At 49.1% G+C, this 27377-nt stretch overlaps 1 protein-coding gene across 1 annotated transcript in view; it reads left to right on the top strand.

Moving 5' to 3' along the window:
• Positions 1-27377, top strand: part of LOC110361658 (uncharacterized) — a 169959-nt gene that overhangs the window by 126714 nt on the left and 15868 nt on the right. Inside the window, exons 21-28 of the mRNA XM_065068635.1 lie at positions 7861-7960; positions 8981-11466; positions 12360-12526; positions 12781-14175; positions 14657-15013; positions 18074-18226; positions 19180-19329; positions 23444-23547. The gene's annotated coding sequence lies outside the window, so the exon portion shown is untranslated. The remainder of the gene's footprint in view (positions 1-7860; positions 7961-8980; positions 11467-12359; positions 12527-12780; positions 14176-14656; positions 15014-18073; positions 18227-19179; positions 19330-23443; positions 23548-27377) is intronic.

Genomic DNA, 27377 nt, shown 5'->3' with positions numbered 1-27377 from the left:
AGAGCAGTTTATCTGACAGGCCAGCGCTCTCCCAGATAAAGGAACAGAGTTTGTCTCGTGGTCAGGGTGACACTTTGCCACAAAAGAAGAGCAGGGAGAAGTTAATTAAACTCTAAAGAAGCCATTTGTTAGAAGAGGAAAGCAAGCCATGGCTTTTCTTCAATACGGGAGAAAGCTTCATTATAGAAGGAAACTGTTCTAATAAACTATTTTCCACCACGTGGCTTTGAGGAACGGCTGACGGACTGTCCGGGGCTCAATTTAATGTGTGGTTTTGCAAGGTATCCGTGGCCCGTTGGCTTGAAACCGTTTAGGAAACAGCTCTTTGCTGACCACTAGGGAGCTGGAGAGCTCGACAGGTTGGTAACCAGCAGCAGAGCCTTTGGTGCGTGGCTTTCCATTTGCCCTGCACACACAACTGCCACGCAGTCCCTACCGACTGTATTACTCAGTTCAGCTTATGTTAGCTATGCTAAAATTCAACAGCCTTATTAAAGCCAGTGTGTGCAGTGGTAGCTGTGACTTTCCCACCTGCACCCTGCTCCCCTATGGACGACACTGGCTTGAGAAAGCACTTATGCACTTGCTCATGATATAGTATTGACGTGCATTTCGTTGTGCGTCAGTCTGGCTGCGTTTCCCTGAATTTGGGGAGCCCGAGTGGATCTAGGGGGGGATAAAATGAAATAACAACGTTTGCTGGTAGTGCTGAGTTAATACCAAAAAGATTAAAATACGGCCAACCTCCAAGAATGGGAAAAGGACCTTATGATACTTCGTGAGTGGATAATAAAATGGCAGATGAAAGTCAAGGCTGCTAAATGAAAAACAATGCACAGGGGAAAGATCATTCTAACTTTACACCTGCAGTGATGGGCTCTGAACTGGCTATTGCTGCTCAGGAAGGAGATCTGAGAGCTATGCTGGAAATATCTATCAATATGACACTCTATGCTCCATAGTAGTCCGAAAAAACAAATATAATGATAGAAATTATGGGGAGGCAAGAGAGAATGAAGTGGGAGATGTTACTGTGCCGCTTAATGAATGTCTGGTGTATCCCACCTTGAATAATCTGAGCAACTCTAGTTTTCGCATCATAAAAAATGGATGGGAAGAAGCCTAGAAAATGATCCACTGAAGGCAAGGATTGATAAAGGCAGGGCTAGATATGAAACCATTTGTATTGTAGAGCTGAAGAATTAATCAGCAACGATTGCTCAGTTCAAGCAGCACTCGATGTCAGGAATAGGAACATCTAGAGAAGCTGCAAGAGGCAAAGGCAAACTCTTCAGCCAGCACCCAGTTGAAAAGTAGAACTCGCTGCTATGGGAAATTATAGGTGCTGAAAGCTTACATAGAGTTAGACAGTGTTTAAATACTTCTGTTGTGTATGATTAAATGATGTTTTCTCCCCATCCTGTTGCAGAGTGACTATATGGTTTGACCTGCCCTGTGCCACTGGCAGGATCTGATGGTCCCATCCAGCTGGTGGCCTTGGCTTTCTGCTTTTTCCACCTCCATCCCACCCTGCTGAGCTCATTTTGGAGGCTTCTGAGTGGAATGAGTATTTAAAGAACGTGTCAGAGGCATTTATAGTGTTTTTCTATCTATTGCAAATAGAGGGGGAGCAGCGCCGCAGCCGGCCACTCTCCCCATGGGGTATGGGAGGTCTGGGTCTCCCCCGCTGCCACCAGGGTTGAGGGCAGGTTTTTGCAGATAAAATAGTCCTCAGAGCTGGGAGGTGACACTTCATTCCTCGGCGGAGTCCAGCTGCGGGAAATAACCTGCCCGATGATGGTCCGCTTTATGGCTGGGCAGACAGGCTGAAATTCACTGCCACTGCTTACCAAAGAATAATGAAACGTTTCCTGAGACGGCAATAAATATCTCCTGCCACGACAGCACTTCCCAGTGCCGCTTCGATCCAGGAAAATGTTTTAAAAACTGGGCAAGGTGGGAGTGTTTGAATGCCTCTGCTCTTGCTGGATGCAGTTGCCCTGGATGCTCCTGGTCGGGTGGGATGGGGGAGACATGATGTGGTTCATGGCTCTTTGGGGAGCTCCAATTCTGGCCCAAAAGTGGGTGCTGGGGAGTAATAAGCTTCTCTCTGGACTGGGTACTTGTTCATCCTCCTTCCCTGAGGCTGATTAAAACAACATGAGCGAGCAGCTTATCAGTTACAAGGGATCAATAACCCCCGGCTCGTGTTCTTCAGTCTGAGAAAGTCTGAATAACGTGGGGCAGGGGGGGTCCAAATAGTCATTGCGATCGATAGCTCTCCCCGTGCGAGCATGCCACGGGTCGGTGGGTGACGGTCATTTATCAACGCCACCCGCTCCCTCCCTGGCACCGCATCTTCATCGGCGGCTGCAATTAATCCGTCCCCGCAGCGCGGAGCAGAGCAGCTCCTGCTCGCTCACCTCCGCTCCCGCCCCCTCTGAACGGCATCACGTCCAATTAGCGGCGCTTAATGACAAACAAGCAAGATGAAGGGATGATGCCGATGTGGCTGTCCTGGTGTCGGGGAAGCAAAGCTGCGTTTGGAGGGTGTCCTCGAGTCACGGGGAAGACTCCTTCTCCCCAGGCTGATGGAAAGGGATGGGCTGGCAGCTGCTGTCCCCTTCCAAGGGGCTTCATTCTGGCCTGGAGCCCCATGTCCCCATGCACAGGGCAAGGGCCAAACCAGGAGGAGATGGGGATGTGCCAGGCTGGGCCAGGTTCAGCTCAGGGCTGGAGGGTTTTGCCACCTCAGAGCTGGATGAGAGCTTAGGGACGGCCATCCCATGAAGAAATGCTCTTAGCAGCCCTGGCCGCAGAGGGAAAAGCAGGTGTTTGGTAGCAGAAGAAAAGCTGATGGTGTAAAAAGCGTGGGGAAGCGATAGATATATCGCTTTTTTTAAACCCAGCCAGTGAATCGGTCTCATTGCTATGGTCGCTTTAAAACGGATCAGCAGAAGTAAAGTGGGTTTAAATCCACAGTGGCTTGAGGAAGCCTGAGCGGTAAAACAAAGCCGGCAGCGTGATGTTAGGGAGCAGCCCATGAGGATGGGAGATGTGGTCACCGTGCATTGATGCCCAGCAGAGCAGGCATAGCCCAGACCATAATGTTGCAGTCCCCCACATGTTTCTGCCTTCCTCTGAGACCATAACAGCTACAGGCAGCCCGGGAAGAGGGGTGGGAACCCGCAGCAATGGGGAAGAGGGAGACATCAGATGGCAGCAGCCACCGGAGGAGATTGACTTAAATGGGATCAGCCCTTGCTTTCTTATTATTATCAGCACCTTGGGAGTGCAGCTTCTCTAATTGATTCCTTTGGTCTCTAAAAGACACAGCTGAGGTCCATATCCCATCAGCAGCTGCTTGTGCTGGTGGGCTGGGGCAGGCAAAGAAGCACAGAGGTCCCTATGAAGTGCCAAAGTTCTTCCCAATTAATTTGTCCCTCCTTTCGGGGAGGGAAAGGGCTTGCTGGGTTTTAATAACTCAGGAGTAAGGACTTTTCTTCCCGATGTTGTTCATTTTGCAATGTTATTTTGTTCAAGTTATGGGGGGGGGGGGGGTAGGAATGGCTATTTCTTAATCCTGCTTGGGAAAGAGCGACCTCTCCTACTAGCATCTTCTAAAATCAGCCTGTATTTTGAACGTGTTTGCTTGTAACGTAGCATTTTCTTGCTGCATAAGTGCTGAAACCCGGCCAAGCCTGAGTGTGGCCACCACTTCACTGGCTTGTGGGGGAAAGAGTTTCCCTCATCTCCATCAGTGGTTCACTGGGTTTGCAATGTGAAGTGGGGAGAAAGGAAGGGCTCCATTTGTGCTTCTTGTATCACTCAGCATTTTCTCTGCCTTTGGTAAAGCTGTGATTGTTATCAAGGCTATGGAAATCTCCGGAGTCTGCAGACCAAGGTGAAAGCTCGCTTTCATGGATTATTTCCAGTCACTTTTCTTCTGCCTCTGCTAAAAATAACACAGGAATAGCTTTCTTAGAGCTTTCCTATTCCCTTCTGGCGGGAACGGAGAAGGTCAGGAGGATGAAAATAGAGTCGGGGAAGGAGTCACAGCAAAGTCCTCACGTGTGTGGATTTGGGTGAGATTGCTTGCTGGTTTGTGTTTGTCGTTTTTCTTCTTTTTTCCTTTGATTTCAACCTGATAACTTACTTTCTGCATTTCCTTCAGCTGATGCAATGGTGCAGGCTGTATTTTGGTCCTTCTGGTGCAGAAAAATTGCTATTTTTAACCATTTCCTTTGGAAAGCTCTTCAGAAACACCCTGGAATCTAGCAGCTGGTCTAACAACAACGCCTCTTCTGTTATGGGACCTTTGTCCAAGGCTTTGGGGTGATGCTGTGTTGTGTATCTTCTGTTAGGATAGCTGACCTGCTTTCTCTTGCAATGCCTATGGTGTGTGTTAATTAACGGGGTCGGTGCCTAAATTTGCTGTATCTTTTTAGTTCACAGCGTTTCTATATGATCTAACAGCAGATAACAGTACCATAAAGGCAGCCAAGGTGTTATCTCAAGAGCACAACTCCTGTGGCCACTCAGAAGGGGCACAATAATAGTTTCTCCTGGAAAAATAAGAAGCCTGGTTCTAACCACAAGCGGGAAGCTATTGCAGCTGAAAAAGCCTCATAGGGCAGAGGTTCCAGCTCAGTCCACAACTAGTTCAATCAGCTGCAAGTTTCTGAATTGTGATGATATTTTTCAAGCAAGGGGATAATTTGATGTTGTTTGCTTCAGCTGTTCATTACCAGTGTTAATAACAATGGACCACCAGGTACTCTCTCCCATCCATAAGCTCATACTGCTTTTAATACCCTTTCTTAAAAAGGGAAGATGGACAGTGCAGCGTCACTCCTGAGAGAAGGCACCTCAGCAAGGCAGAGATTTGGTTTTGACCCTGGCCACTGCAAATACTCCAAGTCTCTTTGTTCCTTCCTGTGCTATTTGGTTTTTTTAACCATTTTCTGTCTCACGGTGGTTTATTCCCCTTATAAACCGGTATTCTAGAAAGCTGCCTTTCCCAGCCAGCCCTGCTGCCCTTGGCGCCCCGTGCCAGCTGCAGATCTCCCCGCAACGCAGCCAGTGCAGGAGTTTCTGCCATGGCTTAGCTAACGAGAGCCAAACTCCGTCGCTTGACTGTGCTTGGGGTTAATTAGAGGTGGAAACGGCCTTTATATTTCCAGTTGGAAAGCGTTCCCTGCGGTTTCGCCGCTCATCCTGAGCTGGCACGTCAGGGCTGCGTGCAGGAGCCAGCGTTGGGCAGGGGCTTGTAATGGGCTCCCAGCCCTCCTCCCCCCAAATTTCTGCTTCGGGGCTGCCCTGGGGATGCCCAAAGAGATGAGCTGGCTCCGCACACATGGCAGGTACCTCAGCAATAAGTTTGGTCCCTGTGGAGCCAGGAGAGCCGTACCGGTCCCATGGGGAGGTTGTGCAGGCTTCCTTGGGTTGGTGATGGTGGCAAGGTCCACCAGCTGCTTTGGGCATGGGGTTTTTGATGTTATTGTGTCCCCATCTAGACAAGCAGGGTGTTGCTGATGTGTGTTGTCCTAGCCTTTCCAAGAAAGGCTTTTCAGAAACATCTGCCAGGATATGAGCAGTGGGAGGTTAACCTTGGAAAAGCAGCGAGGCAGGCTTGCATTTCTCCAAGGCTTGCAGTGCAAGCCCTAACTCCATGCAGGACTTGCAGGATGAGATATTCCATGTTATTTCCAGCTAAGTGGGGCAAAACCAGAGTTTCGCCACTCTTGCTGCACTGGTGTAAATGGTGCAAGGCTCAGGCCCTGCTTACCCTTTGAAGCAGCGTCTGCAGAGCTCAGACATGTATCAGACAAGAGGATGACACAGATGGTCCCAGGGGGACTAGAAAGCTCCAGCTAAACCTTCAGGGTCCTGAGCCAGTCATGAACTCTTCAGCTGTGGTGCCCTGGGAGGCACCAGGACGCAGCTGAGCACCCCAGGAGAGCACCCCAAGGCAGCAGATCCACAGCAGCTCAGGTACACTTCAAAAAAAGCAACATGTTGAAGTGTTTGGCAACATTTCTGCTGAAAGATGGGAATATATATTTATATGTGTGTGTATATATATATAGTCCATCAGTTCTGCCAAAACTGTGGTCCCCCTTGCTTCTCCACAGAGAAGGGAAGGAAGACCCACAGCACAGCTGGGAGGGAACGTAAAGGTCATGCAATGTTGCATTTTTTGAGGGTTATAGTGTTGCCGTTGTGAAGAGTTAAGCTGAAGCTGCAATGGTGCGACATGTTCCCAAAGCTGAGAGCCAGACAGGCACTTACGGGAGACACAGACATCAGCGGAGCGGGGGACGGGTGCTTGGCCCCCTATTCCTCGGTAGTCTAATACCACTTGTTTATAGAAGCGTATTATGGGTAGAAACTGATGTCCGCACCTCTCCCTCGTGGGGGGAGAAGTGACACTCGTGTGAGCCTTTGAGTACGGTTTAGAGCAGCATCAATCAGCTTTTGTCTGGCCAGTCCTCTCCTTTCTACTGCAAGGGCTTTCCTTTCCTTTCCTTTCCTTTCCTTTCCTTTCCTTTCCTTTCCTTTCCTTTCCTTTCCTTTCCTTTCCTTTCCTTTCCTTTCCTTTCCTTTCCTTTCCTTTCCTTTCCTTTCCTTTCCTTTCCTTTCCTTTCCTTTCCTTTCCTTTCCTTTCCTTTCCTTTCCTTTCCTTTCCTTTCCTTTCCTTTCCTTTCCTAGTTGTGCAATAGGGCTCCTCTGGCTTCCCTGTTTCCCTGAGTGGGTTTGCAGCAGCGCAGAAGCAGCTTGGCTTGTATAAGGAGGTGGGAAGCAAGGCAATAAAATTCTATAGCATCATCTTGTGATATAGTGACCTACCTCATTCTTAGACCAGGAAACATTCAAAAGTTTTTTATGTCATTCCAGGATGCAGGAGGGTTCTTTTATATTTGCTTGTTTTCTTCTTGTCTCCTAAGCGACATGCTGGCAGGCATACAATGAACCTCGTCCCCAACCCAGGCACGCGTGCTTACATCTCGAGTGTGTAAAGTAATCCCCAGGTATGGATGGCGTCGCTAAAGGCTTGGCTTAACGCTGGGCTTAAGTGGGCGTTGAGCCCGAGATCCCATTCATCGTGCAGAAGTGGCCACCGAGCGGCTCGTGCGAGCCACCGCTGGTTCGTGGATCATCTCAAGTGGTCACTGTGGCTGTTTATTATTCCTTATTGGTAGCGTGTGACTGATCACCCAAATTACCCTCTGTTGCTTCTGCGCTCTGATTAGATGCGTGCAATTTTGGAAGAAGCGGGATAATAAATAACAAATCATGAGGGGCGAATAACAAGTGCCTCTGTTTGTGCCGAGGGGTTCTCCCTTGCATGCTGGAACGGGGATTTATCTGCCCGCTATTTTTTATTAGCGCAATGCATTGAGGTGTGTTTTTCCCAGCTTGGGTCCTGCTGAAGCAACAAGCTGTTTGCAATGCGAATGTGCATCAGCCAGGGGAGCCGGCAGCATTTGGCCAACTCTGAATCTGATGGAAAGCCTCTAAGAGAAGGAAACACAAGATATAAATAAAGCTGGGGGGGTGGGAGGATCCGCAACCCTAATGCTTTTTGTTCCCGCAACTTTCTGCCACCAGTTAAATGGAGAATCAAATCTGTTCGGCCAGGTTGAAAAATGAAGATGGGGTTTGCTTGACATGGGCTTTATTTGGCTGCGTTTGTCTCCCAGTGCACGTGGGCTGCCACTGCTGACATAGTGTTGGCCATGTCAGCAAAGGTTAGGAATATATATATATATTTGTGTTGTTTTGTTTTAAATCCAGTGCCCTCTGCCTGCTGCTGTCAGCCGCTTGGGCAGTCACCTCCCTGTGTCACCTCTTTTTCAGTGTCCTTTGAAAGCTGGCGGTGTCACCTTTCCAAAAGCAAGCACGAAGCTAAAACTCTACTACAGCTTTCCTGGAACGCTGTGAAAAAGCCACAAGGAAGGTAAAGCACTGTGAATGTTCACAAGGACGAGGCGGGAGGTACCAGGGATGCTCATGCAGGCAGCATGCCAGCCCCTTTCCTCCTCTCGCTCTCGGCTCTGTGCACTATAGCGGTGTTGCGGTCCCCTCCTCGCTCCTATTTCATTTCTTTCTTCTTATTTTCCCTAAGGACTTTTGCTTTTTGAAATAACACGTTGATTTCTTTTTCTAATCTACTTTTGAAAAGGCCGCCAGGAAGGTCTTGTCAGCAATTGAATGGGGAGATAAAAGAAGGCGGCAAAAGGGGATTGTTAACAGAGGGGTAGCGCCTGGCATCTGGATGGGGCTAATGTGTGATAAGATGGGAGGGTTGTAGGCAAATCTCGCTGCCCTTGATCTCTGGCCAAGGCAGGGCTGGGACTCGGTGGCTTTAGAGCACGTCTGTGTGGACAGAGCCCGTGATGCTTAAATCCCCGGATCAGGTATGCGGGGGCCTGGGTTCCCCGCTCCAGTGCTCGCTGAAGTTAAGTCTTTTGGTTGACTTCAAAGGGATGTAAGCCCAGATTATCTGCCCTGCCTGTTTTGACTGGGGGAGATATACATATATATATATAAAAAAGAAGCTGCTGCTTCAAACCCAAATGCCCAGGAGATGGAGGATGTGCCTTTAGCAGCCGGGGCTCTGGGGGTGCTGATGTCCCTCCAGAAAGGTTTGTGTCACGCAATGCTCCTGGGCAATGCGCCCGAACCTGCACGCAGAGGCGGCCAGAGCAAGCACCAGGAACAGCAGTGGCTGGCTTGTTTGTTATTGCTTTGTTAATTATTTCGTTTATCTTGGTGTGTGTTGCGGGTTTGTGTTTTGGGGGGTTTTTTTTCATTCCACAGCCGGCTTTGAGCTGGAGTAGCTGTTTTTACAGTTAAAACCAGACAAATTAATAGGAGAGTGTTTAGGTGCTGGCTTGAGACTCCTCTGGGGCTCTAGCACCCTCTGGCTCCAGGGAAACTGAGAAGGCGGTGCTTTCATAGACTTGCTTTGTCGCAGGTCATATCACCACCACTGACCCATGGGCAGCTCCAGATCCAGGCTGGCCCCGTTTCTGGGTTTTGCTGGCCTCCTCCCGCAAAGCTTGGCTCTGCACCCGAGACTACAAATGAGGACGAAAGCTCAGCCTTTGGGGACGGAGTTTTCCCCTGAGTGCAGAAGTCTGTGCGCAAGGAAAGGTTCCAGCAAAGAAACCGATGCTGAATGCACACTACCCTCCTTTTTCAGTACATAGGTAGGAAATAAGAGCCAGGTGTTTTCTTTTAAGGGCAAAGGCGGCAGCAGTTAGCTATGGAAAGAATTCTGGCTATTGCCTGCATTAGAGATAACTCTCTCTAAGAGATGCTGGCTCAGATGCTTCTTTCTCTCCATTTGCAGGTGAGAACAACTTCAAAACTTGAATCCAATATATAAAGGCAGAGAGGGAAATGTTTAATTGTCCTGACTCTGCTGCAGGCTGATAAGCTCACATTGATTTTCTGTAGCGGTGTCTCCAGAGTCTACGTGTTGGTGTGTGCGCGTGTGCATGTGTGAATGTGTCTTGTTGTTTGGGTATTTCTAATCTGCTGTTCTGTGGTTAGAACTCAACACTTCCTCCAGTAAATGGCCATTTACAGCGCAACTTGATGGTTGGTTTGTTTGTTTGTTTCTCTCCTCCTTTTCATCCTTTCTATTGACTTCCTACAGACTTGCCACCTGAGCAGGGGGAGAGGTCTCAATAGATGTCCCTTCATCAATGCATGTCCCTCAACCTGCAGCTCAAAGGCAGGTTCATATTTATCACATCATTTTAAACCGTACCATCCAAGGGTCTAATCCCTGCCTATTGCTGCTCATAAACCCAAACGGAGGGAATAACACAAATAAAGTGGGGCTTTATCAAGAACTTGAACTATTTTGCACTGGAGAAGCACATTAAAATGTCCAGTTAACTTTTCATCTATTTATTTTGAGGGTTCATTGGAAACAAGTAAACTGAGCAAGAAGGACTGGAGCAGAAAGTTTGATAGCTCACGTCTGAAGCCCACAAGCTCCAGAAAACGGGGATGTCTACCTGGAACCTGCATGTCCATCTTATCTGAGCCTCCAAGCCTGCAGAGATTATATTTTTCCTTTGCTAATTATAAAAAAACAAAGTGGGTCTGCCTGCAGCGATGGAGAAATGTCCAGAGGAGTGAACAAGGAGACAAGCAGCATCAGATGGTGGGGTGGGAAACAGAGCAAACACCAACCTCCCAGGAGGTGTAATGGGCTTAGCAAACCTGCTTAACACATGTCAGATAAAATTAAAAAATATAATAACAAAAACCCCACAACAATGTTTATAAGAAGATTAGCTTGAAGACGGCGAAATTTCTCTAGGGACTGTCGATGGCTGACGCTCAACCCAACGACTCGTAGGGCCTCATCAGAGTGATACATTTCCACTGCTTTGAGCCATTTAAAATCCTTCGTCCCACCCAAAGCATCTTTGATTTGGGCGCATCTGGTGGGGACAGTTCCATTCGCACCGTCGCCCTCCTCAGCGGGACGGAGCTGCGGCGTTGGGAGTTAACTTGCTGGAAATAACGCGATGTGACGATCTCATTTGTGGCCGCCACCCCTCCGGGGGAAAGAACGACCCGTCTCTGGGCAGCAGATTATATTCAGGCTCATTACGACATTGTTCCCAAACCAATCCCCCCAGGCTTCTGCCTGTAATCACTTTTACATACGTGTTGGCCAATGTCCCTCTGTCCCTGCTCACCACGTCGCAGGTGGAGATGATACCAGAGCCGCGTTACGCCGGGGAGAAGAGATATGGTGATAACCGCCTGCGTGGGCAGCGGCCGGTGACTGCTGGTGTAACCGCTAATTAAGTCTCAATCGAAATTAGAATTTGGTTTAATTTCCTTGACAGCCAGTGGACATGGGTTGGGTGTTACGGGTTTTATTAGGTTGGTCGTTTTGCTTTTGCAATTTTATTTTTTGTTTTAGAAAAGCAATTAAGGAGCAAACATAGAGAGCACAGTTGACAAATTCCATCTTCGCTTCCCGGCGGATGTATTAATAAGTATATGGGAGGACAAAGAGTTTAACCCATGCTCCCCTTGGCTGTTTTGCCCCATCCAGCGGTGCTGTGGAGCCGTTCTGGTGTTTTGGGCTTGGTCCCGCACACCTTGCCTGGCTGATCTGGGCCGCCATGCTCCTGCCGCTACCGCCGCTGCTTCTGCCGTGAGTGCTCTTCTGCTAAAAGCCCTAATTACCATGTTTTTAACCCACGTACTTTGCTGAATCTGAACAAACACACTACCAAATGCAACAGCGAAGCGGCTCTTTTATAGCCCATTAATGGTGGGAAGCGCTGGAGACGGCGCCAATACCGAGAGCAAGATTCTTCACTGGTGGTCAGTCTGTAGAGACGGGTGGGGGCTGACAGTGAGGGATCTGCGGCACATAGCCCCGAGTTCTTCTGAAGAAACGCGGTGATGTTTGTGGGGTATCAGGTGAGCAGCTGGCGGTATTTGGGATGGTTTTTATATGATAGGGCGCGCTTGTGGTACCGGGTAAATTTGAGTGGGATTTGGGTGTCTGAAGGTCTGAAAGAGCTCGTGGCTTTCGGGGAAGCTTTTCCCCCTGTGTTTTTGATTCTCTGTGATGGCTTCAAGAAGTCCAACGTTGCTGGCTATTTTCAACCCCACTGCAGCCAGCCCCACTGAGTTTTATTTACTCTGATGCATTGCAATGCACTTGCCTGTTGTGCTATTACAAGAGCTGAGTGCAGCGAGATGCAAGCTCTCCATTAGCGATTGCTTCGCAGCAACCCAAGAGGGGCTTGACTTGTAGGTCCAGACAAGCTGCTGGTGTGGCCAGAAGCTGTTTAGAGACAAAGACCAAGGCCTGAAGCCATTGTTGTTGGTTTTTCCCAGTGTATGAAATGCCTGTGGGACCCCCCTTTGCCCTCCTATCCACCCCTTCCCCTGCTCTCCTGGGCATCCAGGGCTATGAGTTTCCTACAGATCCACGTGGGAAGGGCCATGCAAAGGGTTCGGGAGCAGCCCTTGCCTTAAAAATCCCTTTTGAGAGAATTTGCTGTGGTAGAATTACCCCACGTCCTCCTGGGGTTTGCATGGTGCACCCTCTGCCTTGGCCTCCTTTCCATGAGTTATGATCCTCCTCTCTCTTGTCTCCCCGTTCCACCTCGGTGAGGAAATGATTTATTTGGGATGGGTGGGGCCGTTGAGGGAGATGGATTATATATTTGGGGTTTAGATACATGCAAAAGGGAGGAAAAGACTTTTCTTCCTCCCCCACCCTACCCCATCTCCTTTGGAGGGCTTGGTGCCGCTGCATCCCGTGTTTTTCATCCGAATGCAATGGTTTATTTTTATCTCTTTAGAAAAACAGGCATTAGAAGTCAGAAGATGGATCACCCGCATGCGGGTCTTCAAGGGCTGGAGGGGACGGCTGTGCGGAATATTGCGACCGAGAGGAGGCTGGAGGAATAAGTCAGTAATATGTGTGGAGCCGAGAGGTGGCTGGACCATTCATTCCCATTATGAAGAGGTGCACTACCATTAATAATCATTTTAACAAGAGCTGGCCTGAGCTAGCAGGTCTGGGCTGCGTTTCTGGGGAGTGAATTTTTATTTAATAATAATAATAAAAAAAAAAAATGCCGTGCATACAAATGAAAAGGTACGGCAGGCTCGCTTCTCCTACCTAATATTTATTATTGCTTCACCTGCCTTGGAATAGGAACATTTATTTGGCTAACACATATTAAAAGGACTGTGTGTGCTCTGTTTGCTTTCCTACAGCACTCAGAACCCAGCACGCTTTGACTTAAAGCTCCGAAAGTGCTGGTCCCTGAGGAGCCGGAGCCTTTCCAAGGAGGAACAGGCCACCTCACCTGGATGGAGGCGTATAACCATCAGAGATCCTGCACTGCTAAGGGAGGTCGCCTGGATTTCGGAGGCTGCGCAGTACGGCTGGAGTTTGCCAAAACTTCTGCTTTTGCTCAGGTCCGGTTCTGTAGCTCCGGCTTGTCTGGAAAATCAGATTCAAGAGACAAAGAGTTGCTGAGGATTTTACCCATGAAATCACAGCTTTTAAAACAGATGATGTCTTCCTTTTTCAAGGAATAAATGAGTAAAAACTTTGTGTCTTCTATGAAGCAGCCATCAGGAAGAAAGCTTTTAATCCTGGTGATTGGAGAGAACAGGAAAATCAGCTGTAGACCAGGCACTCCTTGTCCACTTTAGTTTTTAGGGAAAAAAGCAGCAAGGCAAAGAGCCAAACCTTTATAATGAGTATTTGTGCCAACATACGCCAAGGCAGGTGTGTGGGACAGGGGACATGGAACCAGCTACGCGTGTATTAACGGTTTTATTGTTATCAATAATATGCAACCAACACATGACAGCCTTGAAGTGCCACCAGAGAAGGTTTAAAAGGGCGACATGGTTGGGACAATGCTAAGCTAAGGTGTTTATTTAGACATGAAAGTCATGGCTGAGATAGCTTTGTCAATGAGGAGAGGCCAGGCAAGCTGTGGAGAAGGACCGCCCCGTGGTGGCACCACAGTGGTCCTGGTCTCCTGGCACCTGGTGTGACATCCTGCAGGTCGGGGTGCTCTTCAGGTGGGCACTTCTTTGTAGACAGACCTATTGCTGCATAAACATACTTGTATTTGGACACAGTTAAGGTCCGGGAGGTCTGCAGGGCATCAGGGTTTGTTTTATGCCACTGGTAGTATGATTTCAAAGTGAACTTAGCCAGTTTGTCCTCAAGGAAGTGTTTTCTAATTAATACAGGAAAAAAATAGAGTGAGAACACAGTATCAGCTGGGCTCCTGCTATGTCTGACACCTTCATCTTCCCCTCCTGACGCTGCTCGGCCACACTGTCTGCTAAACAGATTGGATGTTTTCTTCTCTAGATGGGCTGGGATGCGTGATGCTCTCCTCCTCCTGAGCGCAGGGTACCACCCCTGGGATGCCAAAGGTCCTGGCGTACCCTGGGGCTAACGAGAGCTCCTGCACCACCCGCAAACCCCTTATTTGGGTCTCTCTTCCCAGCGATGCAGCTCGTTTCCCTCTTTGGACCCGGTTATTCGAGCGCTGGGCTTTCTGAAGTGACTCGCCATTGCAAGGGCAGCGCATCCAACTGATGAGGTTTTGGGTAACGCCGAGCAGCTGTTCTTTGGAAATGAAGGTGATCCTAAGAGCCGAGGGACGGGGGTGGCTGGCTTCCATTAGTCACTGTTCAGATCTCAGTCCCCAGATCTCACAAAGGGCAGGAGAGGTGGAGGATTTGCTATTTTCACGGTGTGGCAGCGGTAGATGCTGCAGGCTCAGTATCTGATGGGAAGCGGAGAGCGGAGGAGCTATCTCCCTGGAGGGACCGAGGAGATGGGGAGATATCTTGTCCTCCTCATTTAACTGAGCTTTCCTGCCTCTAACTGAACCTCTTCAACCTTTTTTCCAAAACAACCATAGCCCATAGTAGTGCCTTCAATTTAGGGGCACTCACAAACCTCCTCTTGTGGCGTTTGCCCCAAATACATGGGGATATGTTACTTTGAGAGCACTACCAGCTTTGTTTTAAAAGAAGCTAGAGTCAAAACCTAATAGCAGAGGATGGGCACACAGGTGCTGATGTACAAACACTGACCCCACGTGCCTTTTCTCCTTAGGAAACGAGAAGAAATTGAAATAAATCACTGAGATTTGAGTTTCCTCGCTGATGATCGCAGCCCTCCCGTCCCCGTACCTGCCTCGTCACCAGTGCCCACCTCCTATCTCATACCTGCTGTTTCCATCTCGGAGAGTCTGGAAATTCAGATCCATCTGTTTCTTTCCGATGGTGAGATAGTGTATCACAGGCAACGCAGGCAGGGCCTGGTGGAGCCGCGGTGTTAATTAATGGTAATCCCTTAATCCGAGGGCAGTGTGAGAGACCGCCGTGCCCACTTTGTTCTCTCCTGAGCGCAGAGAAATGCCAGACCCGTAACAGCAAAATCGCCCATCCAACGCCGTTCCGAGCACCAGAGGTGGGCTTTTTATTCCCGTTATCTCTATATTTGAATAACTAGGTATTATCACCTTTTTATTTTGTTCCTTCCTGTTGGTGTCATAATTTCCTGAGAGCATCTTTGCCAGAGGAAAAAACAAAAAGAAGTTACTCCATGTACAAATGTAAGGGGGGTTTGCTAGGACACCTTTCTTTTCCCCTTCTTCCCTTCACCCCGACGTCAACGTTGTAATTCAGAAAAGATCCCGGAATGCCAAAAGCACCATTTCATTTAGAGAACTTACCACATTTGTTCTGGAATTTTCCCGAGCACTTTCATCCAAATCCATCAGACCAGTCCAGCTCTCATGTCACTTCTTCAGCACCAACAAGAAGCAACGCGAGAAAACATCAAGATCGTGTGAATCTCATGGGAAATCATATTTGGATCAAGAAGCCTTCTTTTTTTATTCTCCTGGAATGGTAGTTTGAATTAAATAACTTAAAAAAATGTAAAAATTGATTGACCAGTTCTTGTGCTGGTGTCTGTGTTTCCTTCTCCAGAAGGAAAACACGCAGTCGTGGCATATGCTGGGAGGCACCATTGGGCTGTCTATATTAAGGCCACAATGACACAAGCTCCATCCTCACCTCTCCCATTCCCCACTCTGAGCTTTCCAAGTCAGCAGCCCAGCAGCCCAGCAGGGCGGTGTTTTGATGGCCTCAATTTCACCTGAGTCACCTTAGCTGTGCCTTTCTTCTCTTTAATTCGTTCTGTTTGTGTTCTGTCGCCTGCTTCTGTGTTTCCCATTGTAACTCAGCCTTGGGTTGAGGCCAGCATTGAGCACAGTTGAGCCTCCAAAGGAGACCGTTGATATCTTGTGTTGGGTCTGCCATGGGGGTGATTTGTATCCCTGGCCCGTGCTGACCTGGAATTGAGAAGGCCAAGGAGACCTCCCCAGCTGCTGTGTGATGCAGCTCTGCCCTGGCTGGATGCTCATACCAACTCTGGTTCCTCTGGGCTGTGATGGGGTTGAGGCTCATGAACCAGGGCATGAAAGGGATGGGTGATGTTTTGCCAAAAGTTGTTGTCTTACGATGCAAAGCTTCTCAGAGCATCTCACACCCTCTCTGAGAATGCTCAACCATCTTCTCCGGGGTGGCCCAAGTCTTCCTCCCAGCATCTGTTGTCCCCTCCCTATGCTCCTCAGGAGGGGAGGATCTACCCTGGGCTTGCTTATGTGTAAGATTAAGGAGCCCTTTCACCTTTTCTCAGCACCAGCAGTGAAAGCCAAAACCTGGACTTCAAATTAAAAATGAAGGTAACATTCCTCAATGTGTCACTAAAAACCTGCTGGGTTAAACAAGCATGGCCCATTTCCACACGCTCAGGAGTGCTATTCTAGGTCTAACGAAACCTCTTCCTCTGATGCAGAAAGATATGAATATTTCCCCAAAGTGTTCTTTTTTATTGAATTCATTTGTGCCACAAACACGGGCTGTCTCTGCGGGTCTCCAAGTGGCTGCTGGGGGGTCAGTCCTGTCTCCAGCCTTCCTTTGGTGCTCAGCTGTGCGGAGGCAAACTGGGCTGGGTTAACAGTGGGGCACAGTCCCAGCCAAGGGCATTTACTGGAGCAGATTCAGCTGTGGGGAGGCAAACTGGGCTGGGTTAACAGTGGGGCACAGTCCCAGCCAAGGGCATTTACTGGAGCAGAGTCAGCTGCTGGGGAGGCAAAAGGAAAGAGCTGAGCAGCACTGGGTTGGTTGGGGCTCTTCTTCGCTGGGTCTTGGACAATGGGCTTCTGCAGAAAAAACACTAGATCTGCTGTGTTTGAGGCTGGTGTTTGCTAAGGTTTCCTTTTTCCTTTATTTCAAGAGCTAAAAGGCTTTCTGGCTATGCTACTGTTTGTTTTCTGCACCTTTTCTTTCATAGCACAGGAGAAGGTTTCTGGGGAGATAGAGCCTGCTTTTTTCACCAGGTGTTAATATATTCAATGGCACCAGATTGGCTTCTTTTTGATGCTTGAGTTTCCTTATCTTGTTGTGCTTGGAGCAGCCTTCTGGTTTATGAGAGCCGTGTCGGGAGGCATGTTGGTCTGAGTGTAGTAACAGCAGCAATCCTTCATAGGGGAAGGAAAAAATACCGGAGGAGCGTTGGTACTGCGATATGTGCTGATGCTGCGTGTGTAATAGCTGTGATGTGGATAAAACCCCAGCTGTGTTTAGCCTTAGTTTTATATTTGGATGGGTGAACCGGAAAAGGAAAGAAATGAAAAAAGGAGCCATACATGCATAAATATTAGAGATGGAAAGACCTAGGTCATCTACTCAATACTTTCCTGCCACTGGGTGATTGTTCCTGGACCGAAATCTCTGCTCGTATTTGTGGCTGGGAATACATTAACCTTTAAAACAATAGTATTAGAATGTTATATATTTTCTTTAACCCAGATACTGGAAACTTGGTAAATCTGAAGTGCAGGTTGCGTCTGAGCAAGTGTGCCCCCAGGAAATTGGGCTTTTTCTGGGGCTTTCTTTGTGCAGAAGCTGCTGTAGTTCTCTTGAAGGTGGTGTTGTCCTGGAGCCCAGCTGGCCGGCTTCTGACCCGGGGACCACGCTGTGTCCCGCCAGGGCTTTGTGAGCACCGGGCCAGCAAAATCAAAGCCAACAGGGTCCCTGCAGCAGCGCTGTGGCAGTAGCGGTCCTGCCGTAGCCAGGACTGGTCTCTGCTCCGTACACAGGAGCCTCAGCTTGAGCTGTAGGAGCGACTCACGGGAGTTCAAGGAGAGCAGAAAGTGTTGCCTTGCAGGCATGCAGTTGTTTTCTTAACCTCTCGTGTAGGGTAATTAGATGATGCTCTGGAGCTGAACTGTAGAGGTCCTGGGTAATTTCAGCTTCTGTGGCTGTTTCCGGGAGCTGGATGGCAAGGAAATATTTCTTCATCTCTCCTCATTTCAAAGCAGGATATAAAACATCAAGGGGATGCAGCTCCCTGGATTTTGTCGGTGCCCAGGAAGGCACTTCAATAGCAACGGTTTGCCTACAGCTTTCAAAGCGGTGCTCTTACATTTCTGTCCCTGCTTTTGTCTGTACTTCGTAGGCAAGGGCACCGGGACATCAAGGTAGGGGAACTCCGTCTGGTGCCTCATCTGCTGAGCATCTCCACCCTTCCCGACCCTCTGCTGCTGACTTCTTATGGGCTGAGATGGTGCTTCAGTTTGAAGTGGCTGGAAACCTCTTCCAAAGGCAACAGGTTGGTAGACTAGGTCAGAGTTGGAAACCGCTATTTTTATTTTTATTTATTTTTTTTTAAATCTTCTGTTTGGCCTGTTGTCAGACGCTTTTCTGAGTTGTTGTTCAGCCAGTCGCAACACAAAGACACAAAGAGAGATGTACTATTATTATTGGTGGTTGTTGTTCCTAAGTCTTTATTGATTTTCATGAAAGAAATAATAACAATGTGCATGAGGTATCCAGCTAACAAAAGAGGTCCCGCAGTACTCATCTCAAATTAAATATATAGAAGCAGCATCCAACTGGGATATTGACAGGCAAATACAAAGCCTGGTGATTCAGCATAGCGCCAGAGCAAAAGTAGGACTTTGCCTTGCCACAGCCCACCTTGGCGAGGAGAGAGACAGCATTGTTCTTCTCCACAGCTCGTCGAGAAACGTGTCCAAAACATCTTCGCTTGAGGCCAGAAATCAGTGTGTTATTGGTAGGAGGGAGCTGCTGCCTGAGACCCAATGCTGTGTTGGCCGGGGGGTGACTGGGACGCCCCCACAGCGTTTCAGCCCTTCCCCTTGTCACGCAAGGAGGTGACTCACCCCAGCCACTGTGCCTGAGCTGGCGCTGGGTGAGCAGAGCCGCTTCTGGGGGCCGGTTCTGACTGCCATTCGTTGTTTGTCTGGGTTTCTGGTGGACATCAGCTCGCGGCATGCTGCCTCTCAGCAATAAAAAGGCCACAAGGAGGGAAAGCAAAGAGAAAATCTGTAAATCTGGTCTTTTTTTCCTACTGGGTTAACTTGCCGGCTCTTAGTTGGTGGCTGACGCATCCCAACTAGCAAAGGGTGTGAGGAACCAGCTCTGATGACATTATAGCCGCTCTGAACCCCATCTGCTTTAAGCCATCCCTAACAGAGGGGGTGGAAAAGCTCACCCGTTTTCCTTTCTCCCCTTCCTTTTGCATGTTCTTACGTGGGTCAGGATGTAACCCACGAGAAAAGCCATTTTGCTGCTGTTCTACCCGGGAGCAGGAGCTGCCAGACACAACACTGGAAAGGCGTCATGGTCTTTGTAGGTTTGCTGCCTGATTCTTACTGCGGAAAGGCTCCGAGAAATCCAAACAGGGCTCAGGTAATCCCGTAATGTCAGAATTTGTCTCTCCCTTGACTTTACAAGGAATTCCTGAGCGCGCTATTGAATCACAACCATATATCTGCTCTTAAATCATTTCCTCTAGCAAAACATCACCCCGTAGAGGAAGTCCTTTCAGCAAAGCCAAAAATGAAAGCGTTTATCGGTTTGAAAAGATCCCTCTGTGTGCCAGAACCAGGGAGAGAGAGAATGGAAGTGTTAGTGCCTCTGGCAATGCCTTCACGAGGCTGTTTGTCATCCCAGCACGAGAAGGAGCTGAGCACACACAAATATTAAACTAATATTTTTGGCGCTTGGTGAATTTTGATCGTCAGTTCACGGTGCCCGAGGCAACAGACAGGAATGAGATGCAGTTATACTTAAGCTTTGGATTCACGGCTGAATTGATGCTCCTTTTATATTTATTTATAAGTACGTGTGGCTCTTTGTATTGCTATTTATCTGTTGTGGGAGAGAGAGATGCTAATGATAGCTGGTAGCAGGACCCCATCAAGACTGCCGAGTCAGGCAACAAAACAGCAAAATCAACTGGTTTTGGTGCTCAAGATGCTGTCTGCGCTAAATTGATGACATGGCAATTTCCTGCTCCGATGTGAATGGAGAGGTGGCTGAGGATGTGCAGGATCAGACTCCACGTTTCCTAAATCTTTGCATTTCAGTGTCAAAATCCTTCATCCTACCTAGATGTAGGGCAAAAAAAAAGAAGGAAAGGAAAGCTGAGAGCTGGTTAATCACCTGAGGGTCAAGGCTGGTTGGTGCTGAGGCTTTTGCAACATTGCGGGATGGAAGCCTGTCTTTTTCCTCCAAACATGCCCTAAATTGATGCTACCAGACTTGACTTTTTCTTGAAAAATAAGCAAGGTTGTAAACCCATGACCCATCTGAAAAGATGAGGCCACCCTTCGCGCTCCAAATAGCCACACTGTTGGTCGACATGTACTTTGTGGAGAGCGTACCAATTATGTGGGCTTTTTCTGCATCCGGGAGCGGCATGAGCTGTTATTTTCTTGAGCGAATAAGGAAGAGACTGAGCGGTACAAGAGGTGACAGACAGCTTTGTGAGGGAACTGCAGTTAACCCCGGCTTGAATCAGACTCCCTGGGAACACCAGGAGCCAAAGCCAAGCTCTGTGTGGCTTCATGGACGGACCTACTCCAGCACCGAGCACATTCAGCTACTTTCCTACGGGGAGACACAAGATAATTCCTTCCTTGCTCAAGCCTGGGGCGAACATGACCTGAATGACGAAGAGAAAGGACAAGAGGTTCTGTGCCTGTTTCTGTTCTCAGCCATCTTTGAGGGTGATTCATCCTCCCCAAATTCCTGGCAATTTCTCTCGGTGACCAGCAGCTCTGCCTTGCATTGCTGACTCATAACTGCTGGAAGCTTCTCTGGCGGAATTCAGAGTATGGAAAATGTATGTGTTGGCTTTGATCTTGCACAGAGTCCTTTTATAGAGGGCAAGGGGCAACTCAAGAGAGGGGACGACCAAAAGATGTAGCGAGGAAGAGGTAAAGATGAAGGAAGAGGAAGTTAAACCCAAGAGAAGAGACATGTATGTAAATTTTGAGAACAGGGGGAAAACATTCAGCTGATCTGAAGCCAAACAAACGAACAGCATGATGAATGATGCAAAACTATGCGCTGCGGTTGATTTCTTATTGCGGCAGGGATATTAGTAATAAAATCAATACCAGTAGTTAGCTAGGCCTAATAACTACACAGATCAGATCAGATCGGATTAGATTGGTATTACTTCTCCTAATAACCTGCTCTTGTTGCTATTGCACGCTAGGTAGGAACAGATATCGTGTCTTTTAATTAAAACAGGGGCTCCAGCGCTTTTATTCACTCGTAGTCACAACTGGAAATGGCTAGTCCAGACCTCAGCAATTAAATCCTTCCTAAAGCCTCTTATAAATGAAAGTAAATAGAGAATCCGTTGGGAATCCTCTGCCTCACAGCTTGGCACCTTGGGCACGTGTGATAACCAGGTGAAAGACATGGAAAATGAAGGCACTTAAAACCAGCCTTGCCCTCAGGTTTGGGCCACTCAAAAGCCCCCAAATTGGCTTTGCAGCGGGTTTTTTTTGAGGTTGTGACATCAGGTTTTGAGGCGACATTTCATGCTGAAGCACAAGCTTGGGGTCTTTGTCAAAGATGACTGTGGTGAAACATCTGCCTGTGGATGAGATGGCCCGGGTGTGGGTCACCACCTCTTCCCGGATTGAGGTGACCACCGCGCCCGTCATCTCGCCTCCCAACCCCCTGGTGACCCCCTGGCCTCCATCAATGCGCTTCCATGAAAACCGCCGGCTTAGACAAAACAGCATATTTAAAAGCAAAAGGCACGGCGGGTCTTATTGAATTTGTTCCAAACCGTTCTACTTTCAATCACCCAGAAACTGTCTCCCTGCCGGCAACAATATCTTTTACTAATGAGTGTTTGCTGTATCAAATAGCCCGTCTTGTACTTCACAGGCTCGTTGCTCCGGCTCTGCACCTGCCCTGTGTTCGGGCTCCATCCTGCTTTGCCTGTCTCTTTTTGGCTTCTTCATGTTAATGAAGGGAAAAGGGAAAGGAAAGGGGGAGAACGGAAAGGAAAGGGGGAGAACGGAAAGGAGGAAAGGAAAGGGATGGAAAGGGAAGGAAAGGTGTTGGAATGATAGAGGACTCAGCATTCCGATTCAATGTGAATCACGCAAAGCCATTTATTACAGAAACAAGCCTCCTTATATATGCAACTATATTCTAATCACGCGTCCACGCTCCAAGCATGGGTTCGCTAAATGAGTGTCATGGGCTGTCCATGCGCTGGAGTCTCACTGATGATACGTCCGATGATTCACGCCACGCCTGGACCCCGCTGGTTGAGGAACGCCCCTCTTTCTCACAGCACATTCTGTTCTCAGCTTCTCGGACCGGCCTTGAGATTCCTTTGAGCCAGACTAATTCAGCAACAAATCTTTATCTATCAAAACCCCTTCACACTTTGGGGCTTGTGCATCTCGCATAGCTGAAAGACGACAAAACTCTCCAGCTACCCAGGAGGGAAACGGAGACTTTGAATTCCTTCCCTTAAATCATAAGTCACTCTAATTGTTTTCTTCTTCCCTTTTTTAAAAATTTCTGCTTTTTCTTGCTCTTGCTGCACCCCTTTGAATGAAGGATTTATCTTCACTGGCACATGTGTGCAGGGCTATCGCAGACTGTTATCTGGCAGAGCACCCGCAGAGCGAGTAGGTTCTGATGCTGCTGCCAAACTGCTCTCGGCTCTGCCGGGACCCCCTTCCTTCCCACCAGGACCCCCCCTTCCCACCGCACCCTGCGCCCAGCAGCATCTCCCGCCTCACTCCCATCAATGAGGTGCAAGGGTTTATTAGCAAAACTGCTCAGATGGGCAGAAAGGATGGGGCAAGGGGAGGAAAAATGCACTGGAGAACAGGACTTGACTAACCCAAAGCCAAGGAGGGATGCCTGCAGGATGCCTGGGTGAAGGGATGCTCAGAAAGCATCCACCCCAAGCCTGCTCCCACCCCTCCACCAGAGGGGTGTATCTGCCCTGTGCAAGGAGGCTGAGACCCCGCAGGGTGGTGGGGGGCAGGACAGGACCCTGTGCAGCCATCCCCACTGCTTTCAGCAGCCCGCTGACCGTTGGCAGCGCACCCAGCCTAAAAATAAAAAGACAGATTGTCCACTTCAGCTGTAATTACCAACTGAAAAGACCCAGTGGGGAAAAGAAAGGAGGGGGTGTGGAAGGGAGGGCAGAGAAAGAAAAGGAGAAAGGCAGAGAGGAAGGAAGAAATACATCCTTGAACAGGTTATATCCATCACCCATGCTGCTGCCCCTGCGAGGTCCCTCTCTGGTCTCGGGGAGGGACGACTGCATCCTGCACTATTCTGAAATACACAGGAATGCTAAATCCATGAGAAATTCTGTTTGGGCTTATTTTGCCACCCTTCCCACCCCATATGTATCCAATTTGCCTGTGTCTCCATTTCTCTGGAGTCTTTAAATATCATCCTCCCCACCCAGCTGGGTCCTATTTGTAGAGCTGTGGTTTGGCTTATGTTTATTTCTTTGTTTTTTAAGCACAACTGCCTCGTCGATTGGAGAAGCTGATGCTCCTTGACTGAACCGAATGGGGGGGAAGCGCAAGGGTGGTGCTGCCGGACCTGGGCCTTCCTCCCACCCTGGTGAGTGATGCTTAATCCCAAGTGTCAGAGGTAGAGGGTGATGAATTAGCTGGGAAAGTAGAAAGCGGTTCAGGTGACATTCCCAGCATCGCTGAGATTTCTTTGCGCTACAGGAAGGTGTCGGATGGGTCCTGGGTGGCACGGGTCACCCAGAGGGTCACAGAGGAGAAGGTGGTGATGACCCGCGATTGGGAAGCCTTGGGGTGGCAGCATCGGGGCTCCCATGCCCACTGCAAGGTGGGTGTGATGCCGCTGCACCCACACAGCTCTATGAGCCAAAAATGTGCCCTGGGGACAGTCACCTTGCCGCCCTCCATCTTCCAGCCCCCTGGTGCCTCCTCCAGTACCTGGCAAGGCTTGAGAGCCCCTGGACAAGTCACTTCCTGGGGCACAAGAGAAGCACTACAGCTGGCCAGAGACAGCGTGACAGATGGAGAAGCACATACGTACCCCAAGCCTATAGCTCAGGCGATGCCTGCGCGTGCTGCCGCTCTTTAAAATGCCAGCAATGTCCTGTTATTATCAGCTAATGCCCTCTAATGGGTCCATTAAACAGCTCTGTCTTTGCCTTGGCTTCTAATTCCCCCTCCCCTACTCATAATCAGGCAGCATTACCTGCTTCAGAAGATACGATTACACTACTTAATTCTCTCTAAATGACATCGCTGAGCCAGCAGCGGAGAGCCATTCACCCTTACGTGGCCAAGCAAGACCCCTGGATGCAGGACTGCGGGTGGTGGGGGGCACCCAGCCCTCACTCCCCGCTCTTACACCAAGCTTTCCCCTTTGCGTGGGTGTCCCCGAGGGCACCTACCTGTAATTATAGCAGACTTATAGCAAATAGTTCCTCCAGCCCCATCTCCATCCCTGCGGAGCGAAGGGCTTTTTGCCTTAACTCTACCTAAGGCAAGTCTTGCCAACCTGCTGTGGGCCACACCAGCCCAGGGCTTTGCTCACTGCCAGGGCAAAACCTTCCACAAGCCCCAGGAAGACATCCAGACACCCATTGCCACCCCGTCTGGACATCTCCATGTAACCATCTCTTAAGACACTAGAGGAACGGGGACTGGAGTGACTCAAAATCGACTGCTTTTTGCTCAGTCCTTGGCTGGCTTTCGCTAGAGTTGGGGGAAATTTTTAATAGCACTGACTATTGATAATATGTCACTGGGAATTTGCTTAGCATTTCACGGCACAAGTGCTAAAAATACAAGGTCCTGCTCCCCAGAGTGCTTGGAAACACGGAGAGAAAGCAAACTTGGGGGAGCACGAAAGTCATGGAGAGATGTGAAGGTCCCAGGGGCACAGCCAGCTGAGAAGGGTGCTGAGGAGGGGTCTGAGCAAAGCTTCTGGGGATCCAGAAGAGGAAACAGAGAGAAATTATCAGGAAAAATGTATTCACAGAAAGGGTTGTGAGGCATTGGAACAGGCTGCCCAGGGCAGTGGTGGAGTCACCATCCCTGGAGGGGTTGAAAAGATGCATAGATGAGGTTCCCAGGGGAATGGGTTAGCGCCTGAAGTAGGTTGTGGTTGGACTCGATGATCCTGAGGGCCTCTTCCAACCAAAATGATCCTATGGCTTTAAATGTGGGTCTGCTACAAGCTCAGTGTCCACACTGCAGGGCTGCTGGGGCATCGTGATTTTTGGAATCCGCCACCACCGTGTGACCTGAGATCAAGTCATTTGCTTTCTTCCACTCCCCTTCCCCTGAAGATGGAGAAAAGAAGGCTCTGGGGGCCCCTTGAGATCCGTGGGTGGAAAGCATGGTGACACTGGTTTTGATGGTTCAAAGGGAGGCTGAAGGAAGATGTAGACAAGAGGAGCCACAGACACAAGAGAGATGGTGAAAAGCGTGCCCTGCTCTGTGCCCTGTAGCAGAAAGATTTGTAGCATAAGGCAGTGACAGAAATAGCCTTTAAGACAATATGCCCCTTCTTGCAAGCTTACTGTGCATTTTATTCTCAGTTTTATGTGTCAGATTTATTCCTAATGACCTCTGATGTGGCAGGCAGGCCTTCGTCCTCTGCTTTTCGTGCTGGGCTGTACACTTCTGGAGTTTTGCTTGCTTTTTTTTCCCTTCCCGTGTTGTGCCGCTATAATGTCATGCTGAGCTGCTAAACCCAGCTGCAGTTCTGACAGATGATGTACTAGTTCCCTCTGCTTTGGATTTGACATTTTCATGAGCGCTAAACACACACACTTACAAATTTGAAAAGGGAAAAGAAACACACTTCCCCCCCCAACACCCCTCCCTCCTGTCCTGTTTTTTTGGGTTTGGCTTCATTTTGGAGTTGATGAGAGATGCCAGATTAATGGCCTTTGAAACCGAAACCCTTTATTTAGCTGTCGAACAAGTGGGGTGAGCGAGCCACCGTGCGCGATGCTCCTCTGCTGCCCCTGCAGCAATCCTCACCCCAGTGGCAGGGCCGTCATCCGTGCCATTAGCCTTTCTGCTGTCGCTCCGGGGCTCTGGATTTAGCACACGAAGCTCTAAATATTTCAGGGCCGTGCTCCTAGACGCAGCTTCTCCTTCCTTCTCTGCCGCCAAGGCGGTGTTGTGCAACCGGTTCAAGGGAGATGATTCTCCTGAGGATGGGAGGGAGGGTTAGCCCAGGAGGGAGCCTGGTCTACTGGCAGAGGAAGGACACCGAAAAAGGTGAGAAGAGATCTAAATCTGTCAGCCCATGCTGATGTTCTTGGGGTTTTCAGGCTGTAGCAGAGGAAGCCAAGGGGAATTTTTCCTTCCGCGTTGATGGAAGCAGGATCAGGCTATTTATCTTTGATGACATGCCAAGAAATGGTTGGTTGTGTTTAGATGGAGCAAAAATGTATAATAAATAATGCTTCCCGCTCCGAGACAGGACAAGGAGTGAGAGTGAGAAGAGCAGATCTGATAACCATCCGTGCTCGACATCCGCACGCATCCTTTTTGTGCTGTGGCTGATGTGGCCCCAGTATCCACCGTGGATCTTGGTCTGGAGAAGACACTGTGGTCTATTGACACTTTTGTCACCTGGAGAGCTGACTAACCCTGTGCTGGGGTATCAAAAAATGGCAGATTGTAGAGGTCCCATTTCCACAATGCAGAGGGAGATGCTGCTGGTCAGCTGTCATGTGGGGGAAAGACAACCCTAATTCTGGGGCTGGTGGGGCTCAGCTAACCTTGGAAAGCTGACTGCTGAAGAAGAAGATAGTCAAACCCCAAGCGAGACAGATAGGAGCTCCAGGTTGTGGTTGCTTGTATGAAAGCACCATGGATAGAAGACAGCAAGGGTTTGCTTTGCCATCAACTGTCAAATCAAGCACAGCTGAAGGAAGAAGAAGGAGGAGGAGGACCTCAACGCAGGTAGAGGAGATCCATCTGAGTCCATGCTCATCACCTCCCCAGTTTCTGTCTAACAAAGTGATATCACTGCTCCTGTTACTAGCGGAGCTGGAGCAGCGTGAGAAATTTAAGAGGTTGGTGTAGACAACCATGGAGTTGAGTCCAATCCTGTGGCAGGCTGCACCCAGACGCATGGTGCTAGGGCCATAGGTGATGTGGCAGAGGTGGCGTTTCGGTCCTCTGCTGGCATCTGGCAGAGGTTGGGGCTTCAGAAACAGCAGCCGCAGTGTGGAAGTTTTCCTCTCTCATATTTTTTTAAATTGAAGCCCAAACAGATGAAAAAGACCTTTTTAAGGCTTCACGCCGTGGGTCAGCCCAGCCTTCTCCACCCCACAGTATGGAGATGGTGGCCTGCTTACTGCCACCTCGGGGAAAAGGCAGGTGGGTCATTCACTCATTAACAGTTTGCACTGAAAATTGGAAGTGCCATGTAAATCCTAAATG

This window comes from Columba livia, chromosome 6 (assembly GCF_036013475.1).
Source record: "Columba livia isolate bColLiv1 breed racing homer chromosome 6, bColLiv1.pat.W.v2, whole genome shotgun sequence".
NCBI lineage: Eukaryota > Metazoa > Chordata > Aves > Columbiformes > Columbidae > Columba > Columba livia.
The sequence above is the reverse complement of the archived record's forward strand: the minus strand, read 5'-3'. Positions and strand labels throughout refer to the sequence as shown.